The sequence below is a fragment of the Paroedura picta genome, chromosome 13 (assembly GCF_049243985.1).
Source record: "Paroedura picta isolate Pp20150507F chromosome 13, Ppicta_v3.0, whole genome shotgun sequence".
Classification (NCBI taxonomy): Eukaryota; Metazoa; Chordata; class Lepidosauria; order Squamata; family Gekkonidae; genus Paroedura; species Paroedura picta.
This window is the reverse complement of record NC_135381.1, coordinates 9,473,568-9,490,643: the sequence shown is the minus strand read 5'-3', so window position 1 is coordinate 9,490,643 and position 17,076 is coordinate 9,473,568. Positions and strand designations below refer to the sequence as shown.

Here is a 17,076-nt window from a genome sequence, read left to right as displayed (position 1 = left end):
TTTGCCATTGGGTTCAGCTGCTCTTATGAGCCAGTGTGGCATAATGGTTAAAAGCAGCAGCCTCTAATCTGGAGAACCAGGTTTCAGAGAATCATAGAATTGGAAGGGACCTCCCTGGTCATCTAGTCCAACCCCCTGCACTTTGCAGGACACTCCCAACCCTATCGCTCATCCACTGTAACCTGCCACCCCCTTGAACCTTCACAGAATCAGCCTCTCCGTCAGATGGCTATCCAGCCTCTGCTTAAAAATCTCCAAAGATGGAGAACCCACCACCTCCTGAGGAAGCCTGTTGCACTGAGAAACCACTCTGTTAAGAACTTCTTCCGGATGTTAATTTCTTTTGAATTAATTTCATCTCATTGTTTGATTCCCAACTCCTCCCCAGGCAGCCAGCTGGATGGCCTTGGGCCGGGCATGGTTCTCTTTGAGCTCTCTCAGCCCCACTGACCACACAGGGAAGGTTGTGAGGAGAGGAAAAACAAGGTATTTGTAAGCCACTTTGAGTCTCCTTCAGATAGTGAAAAGCAGGGAATAAAAAAAACAGCTCTTCTTCTTCGGATATTTTGCAGTTCAGCTGATTGGCAATCAAACCGTGCTTACAGTATTTGTCACCCACCTTGGGTCCTAGTGAGAAAGGTAGACTACATAGGTCTATAAAGGTAGCCTGCGTTGTACAGAGGGCTGGACTAGATGGCCTGCATGGCCCCTTCCAACTTCTATCATAAACAAAACTAGTAATTACTGATGCAACAAGAGGAATTGGGTAGAGAAAAGCAGCATATAAGAACCAACTTCTGTTCTGGCTGAGCAGTAATATAAGGCCGTGGTCCCCAACCCCCGGTCCAGTCCATGGATCAGTGTGTCAAAATGTTGGCTGGGTCCATCCCAGAATTTACAAGCTCAGCTTAAGATGACCTCTTCTAGAAAAGTTTGGTAAGGCTTGCAGGAGACTTTCTTACTAGTTTTTCCAGGGTAGGGTGACTCAAGAGGACCCAGCAGTCTTACCCATCTGCTTGAAATTTTGTTGACGCAATCTGTGGTTTTAAAACCAATTTGGAAACCCATTGTCATTGGAATGTCTCCAAGAGATCAGGCACCGGTCTGGGCCTGATCCATATCTAGGGTTCTGGGTTTTGTCCGTGCAGGCCTTCTGGGCTGCCTTGGAAGGCTTCTTCTCCTTCTGGGGTGGGCAAGGGGACTAAAGGTCGGAGCCCTTGTGACATTCTTGTGGGTACTCTCTTATCTCTATTTGTCTGGGCAGGCCCTTTGGATCGGAATGAGGGACCTTGCTGTCTAAAACTTTGAACTCCAAGTAAGTTAACAAATAAGAGCAGCTTTACCAAAAGCCCAGGCAGGCCGAGGTGCGGCTTTGTTTTAAATAAACGGCCCAGAAATCATTTGATTTCTAGCCTGCCTTGCAGAATAACGAGGCACCTCATAGCAAATCTTGTTCTTACCCACCCTGAGCCAACTGGTAAGGGTGGGCTATAAAAACAAATTATTGTCATTGTTATTAACCAGGAGAGAGAGAGAGAGAGAGAGAGAGAGAGAGAGAGAGAGAGAGAGAGAGAGAGCTGTTTTTGTATCCTGCCTTTTACTACCCAAAGGAGTCTCAAAGCAGCTTACAATTGCCTTCCCTTCCTCTCCCCACAAAAGGCACCTTGTGAGATGAGTGGGGCTGAGAGAGCTCTGACAGAACTGTGACTGGCCTCACATGTCTCAAAGTGACTTACAATCACCTTCTCTTCCTCTCCCCACAACCGACACCCTGTGAGGTAGGTGAGGGTGAGAGAGCTCTGGGAGAACCTTAACTGTCCCAAGTTCACCCAGCTGGCTGCACATGGAGGACAAGTGGGGAATCAAACCCGGTTCTCCGGATTAGAAGCCGCTGTTCTTTAACCACTCCACCAACCTGGCTCTCCAAGCTGGTACATAAATACAAGGGCTAATCCTAATAATCTTTAATAGCTGAGCCCCAAAGGGGAATGATTTCAAGAGAGTGGTTCCAAAGGGGTCGTGGGGGATTGTCCAATCGGGACACACTGCCGTCTTTCTCCGTGACGGCACGTTGCCCCACCGGATTGGCTAGGCGGCACTGTGATGTCATCCAGTTTATGCTGTGCTTCCAAGTTGGCTGGGATTGCCCCTGTGAGCAATCAATGGTATTGATATTCACATGACTGACATGGGAAACCCTGGCCTTGCTCATCTGCCGTCAGTGAAATCGCTACGGAGCCGAATGTGAGTGGGGACAAAGCGTCATGTTGTCTTGGTCAATATGCCACCCTTGCTTAGCGAGGATTACCCCTGTGGCCAAATGATGTGACCGACTACAATGGGACGTACAGACAAAGCTTCAACACACACACACACTTTGCGCTCAGTGCACAATAGGTTATTATAGGGAAACAGTTTTCAGGTCTTCCTGGTCACTCTGTGATCCCTGATGGGCTGGAAGAGCCTTTCTCAACATTTTTACCCTTGAGAAACCCGTGAAACATCCTTCAGGCTGTGAGAAACCCCAGACGTGGCCCGATCGTGCAGAATTGGGTTGGGAAGCAGAGCTGTGGACATGCCCACTCGGGGCCCCTCCCCTTCCCACCCCCTCCAGGCCTATCATTAGCCATTTTGAGAAGAGGGGGGGGGACCGGATCAACATGACCATATATGGTCATATCATGATAAATGTTTATTCATTTTAAAAATAAGTAATTCCCAGCCTTTTGGGATACCTTCCCAGGGCCGTCAAGAAACCTCCTGGGTTTCATGAAACCCTGGTTGAGGAAGCCAGGGCTAGAATCACCCGCAAATCAAATAATAAGTAGATGCAGTAAGTGGGACATAAATATTTTAATTAATCCATAAAGTTACAAGGAAGAAACATGTCCCAAAGGGGGACAGGAGACACAGTGGAAATGACCAAGGATCAAAAGCAGATGAACATTTTCGCAGTACAGGAGTTGGGGAAATACTTCGGCTGTGCCCCAAACACCATTTTGAGCCTAAAAATGGGAAACAGGAGAATTAGTCATCAGCATTGACCTGATAAAGTCACATTAATCAGTGGAAACGGCCACAACGCTCATACAGTTCAGCAGTAAATGGAGAAGGAAAATGGAGATTGTGGGGCTGCTCAAAAGTTTTCTTGCCTCAATACAATGATTCCCCTGAAAGAGAAAAATGAATGGGCCCGCAGTATGATTGTGAGCACCAAAGGGATTACCAAAGAATGGGAACATCTCAGATAACCAGTCTGATTTTGAATTGCTGTGGCATTCAAGGAGAGTTTTGTAAGGCGGACTAAGCACACAGAGGAATAGTACAAGAGAAGGTATCCTGGCTCTACTCACTTAGAGCTTTAAAGAAAACCACAAACTGGAATCTGTAAACTTTGGAATTTGTTATATACCAGCTGAAGTGTCTTACTAGCCTGCAAGGGCTGTCCCATGTGAAGCAAATTACAGCAGTCAAGATGCATAGCTACGTACGGGTGGGGAAGTTGGACAATGAAGAAAACTGAGAGGAAGAAAGTTGGTTAATTTGAAAAGCGGTGCTGGAGGAGAGTTTTACAGATACCGTGAACCACCAAGGAGACGAATAAGTAGCTTCAAGATTAAATCGAGCCTGAACATTCCATAGAACAGGGGTAGTCAACCTGTGGTCCTCCAGATGTCCATGGACTACAATTCCCATGAGCCCCTGCCAGCAAATGACTTGATGGCACGTGATGCACAGATGAAGTCTTCTTTTCCAAGTAGAGTTAGATTCGAGTTCAGGGGCACCTTAGAGTAGCCCCAGGTTTTTAAGCGTCCATGCTCCCTTCATCAGATATGAGTAGGAATGGATATCTGAGTCTTTTTTTTACCCCAATCAGAAGGTGGGAGGAGTGTTGTGAGGATTGCTGGTAAAGGATGCAAAGGTACAATGCATATTGTAATCAGCAGGATTAGAGGGGGAAAGCCAGAGGGCAGAAAATCAGCATCTGTCATGAGATAAGAACCTCATGTTCCTATTCAGCCCTGGGGGTTCCTTGTGCTGAACTTGTAAATGAACTCAAATTCAGTAATTACCCTTTGAAGTTTCTTTGTTTCAGGATGGCCACTCTCAAGTCAGCAATGGAATGACCTGGAAGATTAAAATGTTCTCCCATTGTTTGTTTTTCTTTTATCGTTGCATTTTAAAACTGTCGGGTTTATTCTTCTGCATAGGAACTGACCTGTTTGTCCCATGCAAGGCATGGAAGGGCACTGCTGACTTTTGATGGCATAAATAACCTTGGGAAATAGACAAGGGGATGCATCTGAGATGAGACGGCAATGTTGTTAGGCCTGTTTCTTGTGCTATCAGGAGAAAAGTTGTTTTTTATATCCCATTTGCTGCCCAAAGGAGTCTCAAAAGCGGCGTACAATCGCCTTTCCTTCCTCTCCCCACAATGGGCACCCTGCGAGGTAGGTGGAGTTGGGAGAGCCCTGACATTACTGCTCTCTGAGAACAGCACTATCAGGGCTGTGACAAGCCCAAGATCACCCAGCTCAGACTTCCTTAAAATGACACCTACCTGCTAATTCTCCCAAGATAATCCCCATTCTGGCTTTGCAAACAGAGATATTCCCAAGGGTGTTTGTATTAGTAAAAGTATGAGAGCCAGTTTGGTGTAGTGCTTAGGAGTGCGGATTTCTAATCTGGCAAGTTGGGTTTGATTCCTCAGTCCCCCACATGCAGCCAGCTGGGTGACCTTGGGCTTGTCACGGCGCTGATAAAGCTGTTCTGACCGAGCAGTGATATCAGGGCTCTCTCAGCCTCACCCACCTCACCGGGTGTCTGTTGTGGGGAGAGGAAAGGGAAGGCGACTGGAAGCTGCTTTGAGATTCCTTTGGGTAGAGAAAAGCGGCATACAAGAACCAATTCTTCTTCTTCTTCTAAAGGCATTGTGCAACCTGATCCTGACACCGACTCTCAAACTGAGCTGTGGAGCGGTTAAAAAATATCGCAAGTCCTGAAATGCATGGGTTGGGAGTCAGATTTCTGTGCTGTGTGCTCAGATGCGACACATGTGCCCACATCACTGTTTTAATGTTTCAGCATTGGATTTTGATTGTTTTGTGAGCTTTATGATTGTGATGACTTTTGTGCTTGAGAATCTACCAGCGGGGCGTACAGGCTGCACATCTAGCAGGTCCGTTTTGCTAACAGCAATTCTCTCTCCCAACATACTGAGTCTTCCTTTGTTTTCACCAAAGAACCACTGCGAGTGGAACAGCTCAGTGGGATCCAAGGCAACAGAAAAAGGTAAACGCTCTAAAGCGGCAGCCAGCTGTAAAATAAGAGCGACTGTGAAAACATGATGAAACTGAAGAATTGAGCAGTGACGGTATATGAAGAGGAGGGCAAGAATCCCCTGCCACAGATTTTGTGGGTCTTTCAGGTGCTCCAGGACTTCTTCTATCTGAAGAAGTGAGCAGTGACTTCCAAAATCTCATCCATAGATTTGCTTAGTGTTCCTCTTTTCTAGAATAAAACTTTTGTCGTTCTTGAACTTAAGGGATGCAATCTGTGCCCGGCTCATTTGTCAAGCGGAAGAACAAAACAATGGATTAGGTATTGTAATCTGACGTTACATCAATGTGCCAAAGACGAGAGCGTGCAAACTGTCTCGTATGTAAGCTGTCACGAAGCTCAGCAATAATTACATTTAAAGACACTTTGTCAAAAGGAAACCAGGTTAGGAGTAGGTTTTGTGGTTCAAAGCTGAGTGTCTGGATAAACATAAGGGAGTGCCTGTATTCCAGCCGGCTGTTCCTGTTTGCACGTGGACTGTGTTCTTTTTATGGGTCTTTTGAGCTTTGGAGGGGTACCGTTTGTTTTTTTACAAATCCACAAGTGCGAGGGCTGCCAACTGGCATTCTTGGAGGAAACCAGAGCGTTTCTTAAGTAATATCAAATGTTGGGAGGCTGGATGAAGGCATGCTTTCATAATAACTCTGAAATGGCTATGACCCACGGGGAACGTTTGCCAAAGTAAAAAGTTATGTACTTGCAGAATTGGGGGGTGGGGGTGGGGGTGGGGGTTGTGGACCGTCAAGATCACAAAACCTCTCGGAGCGTCTTAAATACCAAGGCTCGACAACTTGCGTTGTTTTAAAAGTCCGCTGCAGAGGGGTCAGGTCTAGTTGGAAGCTGGGGTGACAGGAAAGCCCCGTGCTGGGCTGTTTTAACTACTGTCAGGGGAAAAAGACAGGTTCTCGTGCTGTGCCTGTCTTTTTCCCTGGAGGAGGCTTAATGTAGCCCAGAGAGGGCATATGCAAAAGGAAAAGGAGGTGAGGGAAACAGTCCTCAAATAATTTAGTCCTCAGTACATACTGAGTCTTCCGTGGATTTTTTAAAGGCACACATGAATATCCAGTCGTGGCACTCTGGCATCACCTCTAGTTCAGCTCTGGCAAATTGGTTGTGGTATAAATGTTTGCTGGCCCACTTCATCAGATGCTTGGAGGGTGGTAGATGCATGTTTGGTGGTGGTAGAAAGAGCTGTCCAGTTGTAACTTACAGCAACCCCGCAGGGTGGTGGGTTCTCCATCTTTGGAGATTTTTAAGCAGAGGCTAGATAGCCATTTGATGGAGAGGCTGATTCTGTGAAGGCTCAAGGGGGTGAGCAGGTTACAGTGGATGAGCGATAGGGTTGTGAGTGTCCTGCATTGTGCAGGGGGTTGGACTAGATGACCCAGGAGGACCCTTCCAACTCTGTTATTCTATGATTCTAGGGTTTTCCTGACAAGAGAGGAGCAGAGGGGACTTGATATTGTCACTTTCTAAGCAGCAAATCTTGGGCAATCTCCCATCCACGTTCTCACCAAGGTCAATCCTCCTTGGCTTCCCATGAGATTGAGGTCACCTGGGCTATTCAGGTCAGAACTCAGTCTGTTTAATTTATATATTAAACATTTCTACGCTGCCCTTACATTCCATACAGGATCCACAATGCGGCTTACAATTAAGATTATGTAAATTAAAAAAACACAACAGTGAATAAATCTACCAAATAGAGGCATTTATTTGTATTATAAGCTGCCTTTCTCCCAAAACAGAACTTTGGATGATCCAGCATTTGAAACCGCAAAGCCAATGAATTAAAACCCAGCCCATGATCATTTTAAACACACACTGACTTCTTTATCAGGGTATCTTGAATACTTTAGTCCCATTCTGGCTGCTTCTGTTCCGGCCGCCAACTGCACCACTGAGAGCCAGTGTCGTATCGTGGTTAAGAGTGGCAGCCTCTAACTTGGGGGCCAGGTGATTCCCCACTCCTCCACATGCAGTCATCTCAGTGACTGGGCTAGTCACAGTCCTGTTGGATCTGTTCTCTCAGAGCTCTCTCAGCTCCACCTACATCACAGGGGAGAGGAAGGGAAGCTGCTTTGAGACTCCTTCGGGCAGTGAAAAGTGGGGTACAAAAAAACACCAGCTTCTGAAGGTGGGCCACACACAAAGACCCAGATGGGTAGTCATGTTAGTCTACCTATATAGCACCCCAAAAGAGCAAGAGTCCAGGGGCTCCTTAAAGGCGGTGGCAGGGTTGGATCCGCCATGATTCACTGCTCCCTTCAGAGAAGGATCTCTACAGCTCAAGGACCTCTGTGTCTCATTTAGCTGGGTTCAAGTGTCTCACCCTTGCAGTTTCAATCCAGAAATCTGTGTGTGTGGGTTGTATGATTGTTTTTTGCTTCTTCCTTGTGTGAATCTAACTTCTTTATTTCCGTCCCCTTCCCTGATTCTTCGCGCTATAATTTCCCCGTAAAACACAGCACTCGTTTCGATGTTATTTATGCCTGTATACATCAGCATTCTGTGCAGACTATGCGCTTAAGGAATGTACACTATACGTAGCAATGCTCTTTGAACAGCACATCGAGAATGCACATTTGCTCACAAAGCAACGGAATTTGCAAAGACCACCGAGAGCCAAAACTGCAGGAATTAATATAAAAAGTAATAAAATACGGAACCTTTGCTCATTTTGTGGATCCGGGGTGGGAGGAGATCCTTTTCGAGACATTCCTTTCTAGACCATTTTAGAGCTCTAAAGGCACCTACCAAGGTGTGTGTAGGGAGGAATTTCAGTGAAAATAGTCTCATGTCTTCGTTTTTTATCTCTGTGTCTCCATAGCTGCCAACAGAAGATAACAATTCTTGCCAACTGTTGAAGTGCTGCCTTGAGCCCCGGGACTCCTATTTTGCTACAATTATTGTGTTAGTCTTTTAAGGCGCCCCAACTAGGAGTTAAGTCTTTTTTTGCAAAAGGGGTTAATCAGGTCTACATCAGCCCCGAGAGAACCCCCGTGGAAACTGACGTGGAAATTGACTGGCGTGGAAACTGACAAGGATATTGACTCGCGTGGAAATTGACACGGAAATTGACTCGCGTGGAAAGTGACATGGAAATTGACACGCACGCCTGTCGGAACGTGCCCCAAGAGAACAAACTTTTTAGATGGTCTTCTCCGCATTTGAAAGCAACTCCGCTGAAAATTAAGTTCGCTGTCCTTCCCCGTGCAGGAAATCCGAACCCCTCCCCCCCCCAAGTATTTTTTTAAAAGGCGTCTGTGTGCGGGGGGGGGGGGGAGTGCGCGTGAAGGGCTCCATCTTGCAACAACTTACCGACTCCCTCCGAAGTCCTCCGATCTAGCGCGCGCTCGTTAAGTGCTTTCAGGATCGAGCCCTTCATCTCCCCCCCCCCCGCCCGGGGCCCCGTTGCCTTTGTTCGTTTTCTAGCACCCCCCTCTCTCTTCAAAGGGTGGTCTTCACTAAAGCCGCGTCCCCGGCGTCTCCCGCGTTTCCCAACAATAAGAACGTGTCTATTTCTCCCCAGCGTTTCCAGAGTTGCGGAGGATACGCGCGAGAAGCGCAACGTCGCCCAGACAATAGAGACCCTTACAAAATTAGATCGGGGAAACGGGGCGGGGGGGGGGCACAGAGAATAAACCGGAGGGGGGGGGCGTGTGAGCCGTACGCCCGGAGGATTCCCCACGCCAGTTTTGCAAAGTAAGCCTCTCCCGACGGCTTGGAAGGGCGCGAGACGCCTTAGCCGAATTCCAGGGCTCTGCGCGCCCGGGTGGGTGGGGGGTGCGTGCGTGCAAAGCCGCATTTCTTTCTGCAAATCCGTCTGCCCGATGCCCTCCTGCCCCTTCCCCAATTCCGCCTTTGCAAGACGCGCGGGCTGGGGGGGGGGGAGCGGGGGACAGAAACACCCCTGTAAATGCCGCTTGGCTAAAGTTGCACGCGCGCGCGCGAGAGAGATGCTAACCCATTGCAAGAGCCGCTGCTTTTGCACGCCTCGGCCTCTGCGCTGCCCGCCTGCTTCCCTCCCCTCCACCTCCACCCTTCTCCTCCTTTCCCCCTTCCCTCTCTCTCTCGCTCTCTCTCTCTTTTTTTTTCCTCCCCATTTTGGCTTCTATTCAAATGTGGGTCAGGGGTGAGCGGCTCCCAACGTCACAAGCTTGCAAGATGGCGCTGGCAGGGAAGCCGTGAGATGAGGACCGGGCAGGAGTAAACCGGGCGGACGGGCGAGGAGGAGGGCGCCGGGGGAGGCAGACGGGCCGGAGTCCCCGCCGGAGACATGCCGTTCAAAAGGTGAGCCGGCCAGGGGCGGGCAGGGCGACCCCCAAGGGCCGGGGGGGGGGGAGAGCAGGGAGCGAGAGAGACCCCCATGCTCCGGTGCGGTCCCGCCAGGGGGTGTGTATGTGTGCATGGCTCTCTGTGTGTGTGTCGATGCGCGCGGGAGGGCGCGTGCATGCATGCATGCATGCATCCGGCCAGCAGCCCCGGGATTTTGCATGCATGCTCCTCGGCTCTCTTTCTCTCTCTTCTCCCCCCCTTTCCATCCATGGCTCTGCTGAGCCACACAAAGGAAGAAAGGGGGGCGTGGGGGGCGAGAGCCGCTCAGCTTCGCCTTTCCAGTTCCTTCACTTCTGGAGCCCAAAGAATCGGATGCTGAAGGCCAGGGCTTCCCCCTCCCCCCAGCCCCCCTTTCCCCAAGCCTGGGGGGCTACTTTGCAAGATTTTTTTCTGGGGGGGGTGCAATAGGGACCTCAGCGGGCTAGCCGGCCCTCTTTGGGAAACTTTCGCCCCTCTCCCCGTATCTCCCCCCCTCCTCCCCATTGCTTTGCTCGCTGCCTGGCGGGGTGGGGCAGCAGGAGGGGTGGGGGTGCCTGAGCCGCAGCAGCTGCTCCTGCTGCTGCCGCCGCCTTGGAGGAAGCCGGCAAGTGGGGAGGGGGCGGCGGCAGCAGCCATGATGCGAGGAGGGCTCCCCTCCCCCCGGCCCAGCGGTGGCGGTTAAGTAATTATTTGGAGAGGGGGGGCGTGTAAGGGGGGGTGTCTGCTTTTCTGCACCGAGGAGGGGGCGTCCTGCGGCCATCGGGGCGGCTTCGGGGCGCCGCATCCCTCCTTTTTCTCCCCTCCCTCCTGCTGCTCCGGGAGGAGGAGGGGGCGAAGGGGGCGGGGGGCCGGCTGGGACGCCGGAGACCTGGGATGGCACGGCAGTGGCTGCTCGGACGCCGCCCGGCTCCTTTCCGAGGCGACCCGCGGAGGAGCCCAGACCTCGGGCGGCTGCCAGGTGACCCGTCCCCACGACCTCTCCTGCCCGCCGGAGCCCCGCTGAACTTTTGCCCCTGCTTTTCGGCTCCCCCCGCTGCTCCCCGCTCCATTGAGCGGCGCTGCGGCGGCGGGGCTTTTGTGGCTGCCCAGAGCGAGGGTCCCAGGCCAAGCCGGGCTGGGTGTGTGTGCGCGTGTGTGTGAATGTGCGTGTTTCTAGCGGGGGGGGGGTCCCCGACAGGAGCCTTCCTCCCCCCCTTTCTGCACGCCCCCTCCAAGAAGCGCTTTCTGCAATCTCCCCGTCCGCGCTCCCATTGGACCCCTGTAACGAGACCCCCCCTTTTTTCTGGACTTTCTTGCCCCCTCCTCCTTTAATGACTATTGCAAATTTGGGAAGAAGGTTGGAGGTGTGGGTGAGTTTTTTTTTTTAAGTCCACGCTTGCTCCCAATCTCCCCCTCCCCCCTTGCGCAATTCGGCTCTTGGGAAGGGTCCCCGCGGGCGCTTTCTTCGCGGGCGGGGCGGGGAGCGGCTTTGGGGGCGCCTGAAAGGTGGGCTTCTGCATCTGCATGCCAAAGAGGAGGACCCCGCCGTGCTCTAACCCGGGGGAAGATGCTGCCGGGCCACAGGGAAGGAGGCGCAGCGCAGGGGAGGCTGCCTGCCATGCCCCGGGGGCGCCCAGCCTGCGAGTTTGGCAGAGGAGGGGAAAGAAGCTCCGGCTTTTGCATTTCTTCCAGGCAGACGAGCTGGGCATGCGGCTCGAAGGTGGGCTCCCCTTCCTTCTGCTTCCTTCCGGCCCCCTCCAGCCTGGAAGGGGGCCCTCCTTTCCCTCCCTTGGCCAGCTGGGCTTCTCCTTGGCTCCTTCTTATGGGGGGACTTAGTGCCTTTGGAGGGTGGCTGTTTCAAACTCAAGGGCTATGAGTTTGGGGGTGACCTTTCTTGATGTTTTCAAATGTCCTGCTTTCTTTCTTTCTTTTTAAAACTTTAGACAATGGGTTTGGCTTGGGTCTCTGAAGATTTCCCAGTGGGGTGTTTGTGTGTGTGTGTGTGTGTAAAATGAGCACAGGTAGCAATGGGGGGTGGGTTGGGGGGCAGGCAGAGGAGAATGGAAAGAGAAGATGGTAACAATTTCCCCCCTCCACTATTGTTCCGTGACAATTGAGAAGATGCGGACTGACATTAATAATATCAAAAGCGGGAGAGAAAGTATTTTGAACAAAGAGACATGCCCCCCTTTTTTTCGGGGGGGGGGTTCAGGTTTGCTCAAGAGCCGTAATGGATCAGGCTGTTCCAGATCTGCGTGTCATTGATGACATGTGAGGGGGTGGGGGAGAGACTGACTTATTTCCACAACTGTCAGGGGCTTCTTCGGACCCCTGTCTGCCATGCGCGTGTATTCGGAGCCAGGAGTTGCAGCAGTGCCCCAATGTGATAGCTTAAGCGAGCTAAACTGGTTTCTTTGGCAATCAAAAGTAGGTTCCTTTTAGAATATGTGGCTATGGTTCTCTTCCAAGTTGTGAAGCCGCAAGTCCTGATGATTTTGTAGGGACCTATGGCTGTGTAGGGGCGGGATGGGGGGTTTCGGCTTTTCCCCTCCGTTTTAAGAGGCCCCCCTCCAGCCTGCCACCTGCTCCTGTCACATCATGCCAACAACTGGGGATCAAAAATAAATTTGAGAATAAACCCTGCAACATTTTGTGTTATTTATTCTCTCCGGGGCATCAGTGCCTGGCTCCCTAGGGGGCTGAATTGCATTCCAGGCGCACACACATGTGAATACGTCTTTGTGCGCACGCATGCCCCCTTTTTTAAAAAAGAAACAAAAACCCAGAAACAGCTCAGAGAAGCAGGAAGGGTATTTCAGCTTGCCCAGGGGATGTTTCTCATCTTACTCCTTAAAGCAAGCATATTTGCACACCCACATTCTCAGATGTATTAGCTGACGCACATTGTAATGGGGTAAAAAAATGTTTTATGGCTTTCCTGGTGTTTTTTTTTAACTGCTGTTTGTATAATCGGATCCTAATGGACACACCCATTTCAAGATTTATCTAAAACCCCACATTTTCCCCTTCTTCCAAGGTGGAATGGGTGGGTTTTCCTGCCTTCCGTGTTATCCTCACAACATCCCTGTGAGGGGTGTGGGGATGGAAATGAGTGTCCCAAGATGTCACACCCTACTTTATAATTCAGCTTGGATTAGAACCCAGCTCCTTCCTTCCTTCCTTCCTTCCTTCCTTCCTTCCTTCCTTCCTTCCTTCCTTCCTTCCTTCCTTCCTTCCTTCCTTCCTTCCTTCCTTCCTTCCTTCCTTCCTTCCTTCCTCTTTCTCCATTATCCTTCCTTCCTTCCTTCCCAATCCAATTCTAGATAGATTTTTTAAAAGTGTGAACTGTTCTAATTAAAAAACCATAAAAAGAGCTGCTCAAAGCATCGCTTTGTGTCATGCTACAGGAAGGGTTCTTCTGGTAAGTGACCACAGTTAAGGATTTATGATGGCGAATTTAAAAATACTTGAGCCATTTGCTGCCCTGTAGCGAAGAGCAGCCTGTCTGCCTGGGATTGTTTAGCCGGAGAAATGGATGACGGGAGAAACAGGGAGGCAATTCAGGGGAAGCAGATGGGTATTGCTTGCTTGTGCTGACAGCTGAGCGGAGAATGGCTTTCTCTGTGGCCCGCTGTAGTTCCCCGAATTCTACAAAAGCGCTGACCGAATTGTTGAAGGAAAACAAAATCGGCAAGTTGAGGCCCTCTGGAATACGGACCGGAGGCAGGGTGAGAGTTGAATATTGCCTGCTGCTGGCCCTCCCCCCCCCCTTTATCAAGGGGTGGGGAGCACAAAAGCGTAAGAAGTTTTATAGCTTAGATGGAGAATTGACACATTAGAGCAGGGTGGGCGAGGTTTTGTCAAATTCGGGACGCCCCTTTGATCAGGTAACTCCTTGCAGTGGTGGGGAGGTGTCTTTCCAGCTTAACGAAAAGTTACCATTTCAAAAGGGGGTCTTTTGTAAAGGGGGGGGTGTCCTACAACCCCTCTTAGATTTTTGCTTTTGACCCGGTGGTGGACGGAAGCTTCTGGTTTTGGTGGCGACCGAAACACTGATCTTTCTTTCCGAGAGGGCTCCTTGGTTTGCAGCCCTGTAGCAGATGTTGGCCTGGAAGGGGTGGGGGTGGGGGGAGACGAATTGCATTTGTGATTCAGCCATTATGTGGCCTGTGACAGTCGACGCTCAGAGGGGTCCGAGGGGCTGGGGGGAGGGGGCTTGTGTTTCAGCATCTCTGGCCGTGCCGGCTTGGTTGGCCTCGGCGAAAAAATTAACAGGGCTCAGCTGTTGAATTGCTTACCCGAGAATTCGAGCCTTAGCTAGGAGCTGCGGCGTTCTGTATAAACGGGAGTGAAAGCGCTGTAGAAGGAAAGGGACAACTGAAGCTCTGGAAAGAGGTTTAGATCCGCTCCTGGGGGTCTCTGGTGGGCTTGTGGCAGGAAGAGATGGCCTGGTTCAAACTCTGCCAACATAGGAGTTTGACGAGGCTGGTGGTGTCCCTGTGCCTGCACTTTCAGTGGGAAGGGTCAGGATTTTGGGTGTGCAGCCTGCTCTTGGAGGTTCCATTTCGGAGCATCCCCCTGCTTTCCTGTATAGGTTGTGCCTAGAAAGATAACCCACTGGCTCTGAAGGGAGGTTGATCCCATTAGTGCAGAAATGGGAGACAACTCTGTCCGAAAACCTGAGCGATTTTGTAACTCCGGCCTTGTGACCAAGATAATTAGGAGGGGCTGGGGCACCTTCTGTATGAGGAATGGCTGATGAGTCTGGGATTTTTCAGCTTAGCTATGATTTGAGGGGAGGGAAGACCTGATGCAGAGGCTTACAGAATTCGGTGTGGGGTGGAGGAAGTTGGCAAAGCGAAACGTTTCTCTCTAGAGCAGGGGTAGTCAAACTGCGGCCCTCAGCTGGCAGCAGGGGCTCCTGGGAATTGTAGTCCATGGAAACCTGGAGAGTCACAGTTTGGCCACCCCTGCCCTAGAGCTTCAGAGCAACCAGTGAAGATGATGGGTGGTACATTCAGGACGGACAAAGGGAAATACGTCTGTACATAGAGTGTGAGTAACCTGTGGAATTTGCTGCTAGAGGACCTAGTAATTGCTACAGCAGGGGTAGTCAAACTGCGGCCCTCCAGATGTCCATGGAGTTTGCTGGCAGGGGGGTCATGGGAATTGTAGTCCATGGGCATCTGGAGGGCTGCAGTTTGACTACCCCTGGGCTACAGGAATAAACAGCTTTAAAAGGGGATTAGATAGATTCGCAGAGGAGTGTCTATCGGTGGCTACTAGTCATGGCGACTATGAGGAACCTCCAGGTCCAGAGGCACTAAAGGTCTGAATCCCAGTGCCAGGAGGCTAAATCAGGGGGAGGCCTCAGTCTCTGACCCGGTGGTTGACCGTCCGGCAGAGCTGGTTGGCCGCTGTATAGGACAGGATGGACTACTAGTGTGGTCCAACAGTCTTCTTATGTTCACCTGCCCGAAAATGTTGCCCATGAGAAAACAACTGGTCCCTGTGGGGCCACAGCCCTCTGCCACCTTGCTTCTACATGTCTGGTCTCCTGGGAATTTGACTCTTTGGGGACTGGCTAATTCATGCCGTTGTGTTCGGTTAGGCTGGAAAAGATACACTAAACATACAGCATTCGTGGCCAGCTTGCTGTACTAGTTAATTTGGAGAACCGAGTTTGAGTCCTCACTCCTCCACATGCAGCCATCTGGGCGACCTTGGGCCAGCCCCAGTTCTCTCAGAGCTCTCTCAACCTCACCTACCTCACAGGGTGTCTGCTGTGGGGAGAGGAAGGGGAGGCTATTGCAGGATGCTTTGAGACTCCCTTGGGTAGTGTAAAGCAGGGTACAAAAACCAGCTTCTCTTCTCACATCTTCCCTCCTCTCTCGTGAACAATTTTGGAAGTTTCTGAATCAGATCTCCCTTGAAACATCTACGGGTGTTTTCAGCGTCCTCTCAACGCTGACCCCCTCAAACTGGGCTCGCTTGCATCTCGGTCTGCCATGAACCCCCCTCCCCCTGAAGCCTGCATTTATTAGTTGTCAAAAGGTGTGAAAATTAGCCAGGGCTGGAACAGCAGTGCTTGGAGGGGGGAAAGGTTTCTCCCCCAGTCTGAGCTCTGCCAGAACAAGGGAAACACCAAAGCAGCTCTTAGAGGCGGTTGCGATCGCAGCACGCAAGAAATCCCAGCGCTGCGGTCGCTCTACCTGCGGTGACAGGTGCGAAAAATATTCCTGCCTCTTCTGTGCTTGGATGGAGGCCCAGGGCTGGCTACAAATGGCAATCCAGGATTAATCTCCACATAGTGTTTTCTTTCTATATATCAGATTTCCCATTTTGTTAATAAGCAGTGCGCTTGAAGTCAGCTGTTCGGGAGGAGGGGGGGGACAGGCGGGGGTTTCTGCATTATTGAAATGACAGCTCCCTTGGTGCCCAAGAGCCTGTATTGTTTGACTCCGGAGCAGCAGGGGGGTTGGGTGAGATTTCTACGTTTGAGATCTTAAACAAGGATGTAGCCGAGTGGGTTGAGGGGGTATTTTGGGGGCAGGAAGGAAACTCGTTGGGGGGGGGGGTAATTTGGCTGCCTTTGGGGGACTGTGCACCAGATTGGAATGTGTGGATGGTAACTGGTTAGGTAGCTACCTGAGCATTTGCTTCTGGTACCTGGAGATTTGGGGAGGGGGGATGGCCCAAGTTTGTGCATGGATGACCTCAAAGGCTGTTTAAATGTATGTGTGTACATATTTTTCACCGAGTCCCGCTGATGCTTTCTGTCATATTGCCTTGTTTTATCTGGCTTGGAGACTGAAAGTGGGAAGAAAGGTGATTCTGTGTTCCTCAAACCTAATGGAATAGGGGTTTGGGGGGGGGATGTGCCACCCCCCTGCATTCATAACACTTGCAATGTTAGGTGACCCCCTCTCTAAAATGTTATACACCCCAGACATTTTTTTTACAGGATATAATTGTAACTTGTGTGTGAACGTAAGCTTTCTTTTTTCTTCTCTTTTTTGGGGTGTGTGTGGGTGGGGCGGCAAAATTGGGGGGTGGGAACCCAAATCTTGGCATTGGAGTAACTATTGCAGCATGGATTTGGTACTTTGAGCATGTTTGAAGCGCTTTGTGTGCATAGTTCCAGCAATCCTTTCACCATGCTGTCTGGTTAGACTTGTATTCTGTTGGGCTGAAGTTGAAAGACACACAACGCGTTTACTGAAAATCAGCAGAGAGTTAAAACAAAATCAGACTGGGGAATGTAAAAAAAATGCATACACTTATTATGGACTTTCAAAATGCTTGTCTAGTAGCTTTTCTCCCACCCTTTCTCCAAGGAGTTCAAGGCAGCCCAGAGGAGATTCCCTTCCGCCGTTTTACCCTTGCAACAACTGAGGTAGTTTAAGCTGAGCAAGAGTGACTGCAACAAGACCCCCATGG

The 17,076-nt window shown here is 50.6% G+C and overlaps 1 protein-coding gene and 1 long non-coding RNA gene across 10 annotated transcripts in view; one reads left to right on the top strand and one right to left on the bottom strand.

The window, feature by feature from the left end:
* Positions 1 to 2,877: 2,877 nt before the first annotated feature.
* Positions 2,878 to 9,387, bottom strand: LOC143823184 (uncharacterized). The gene is made up of 3 exons (XR_013226406.1): positions 9,308 to 9,387; positions 7,170 to 7,389; positions 2,878 to 3,005 (listed from the first exon to the last, which is right to left on the bottom strand). It is a non-coding gene; the product is annotated as an uncharacterized LOC143823184 (long non-coding RNA).
* A 94-nt stretch (positions 9,388 to 9,481) lies between these two features.
* HIC2 (HIC ZBTB transcriptional repressor 2) overlaps positions 9,482 to 17,076 on the top strand; it is a 97,972-nt gene continuing 90,377 nt past the window's right edge. For 2 of the 9 annotated variants that reach the window (XM_077309220.1, XM_077309218.1), the window contains exon 1: positions 10,256 to 10,334. The gene's annotated coding sequence lies outside the window, so the exon portion shown is untranslated. Of the gene's footprint in view, positions 9,634 to 10,255; positions 10,335 to 10,497; positions 10,616 to 10,645; positions 11,357 to 17,076 lie in introns of those variants that run through there. The other 7 variants (XM_077309219.1, XM_077309217.1, XM_077309216.1 and 4 more) reach the window with 5 other exon arrangements.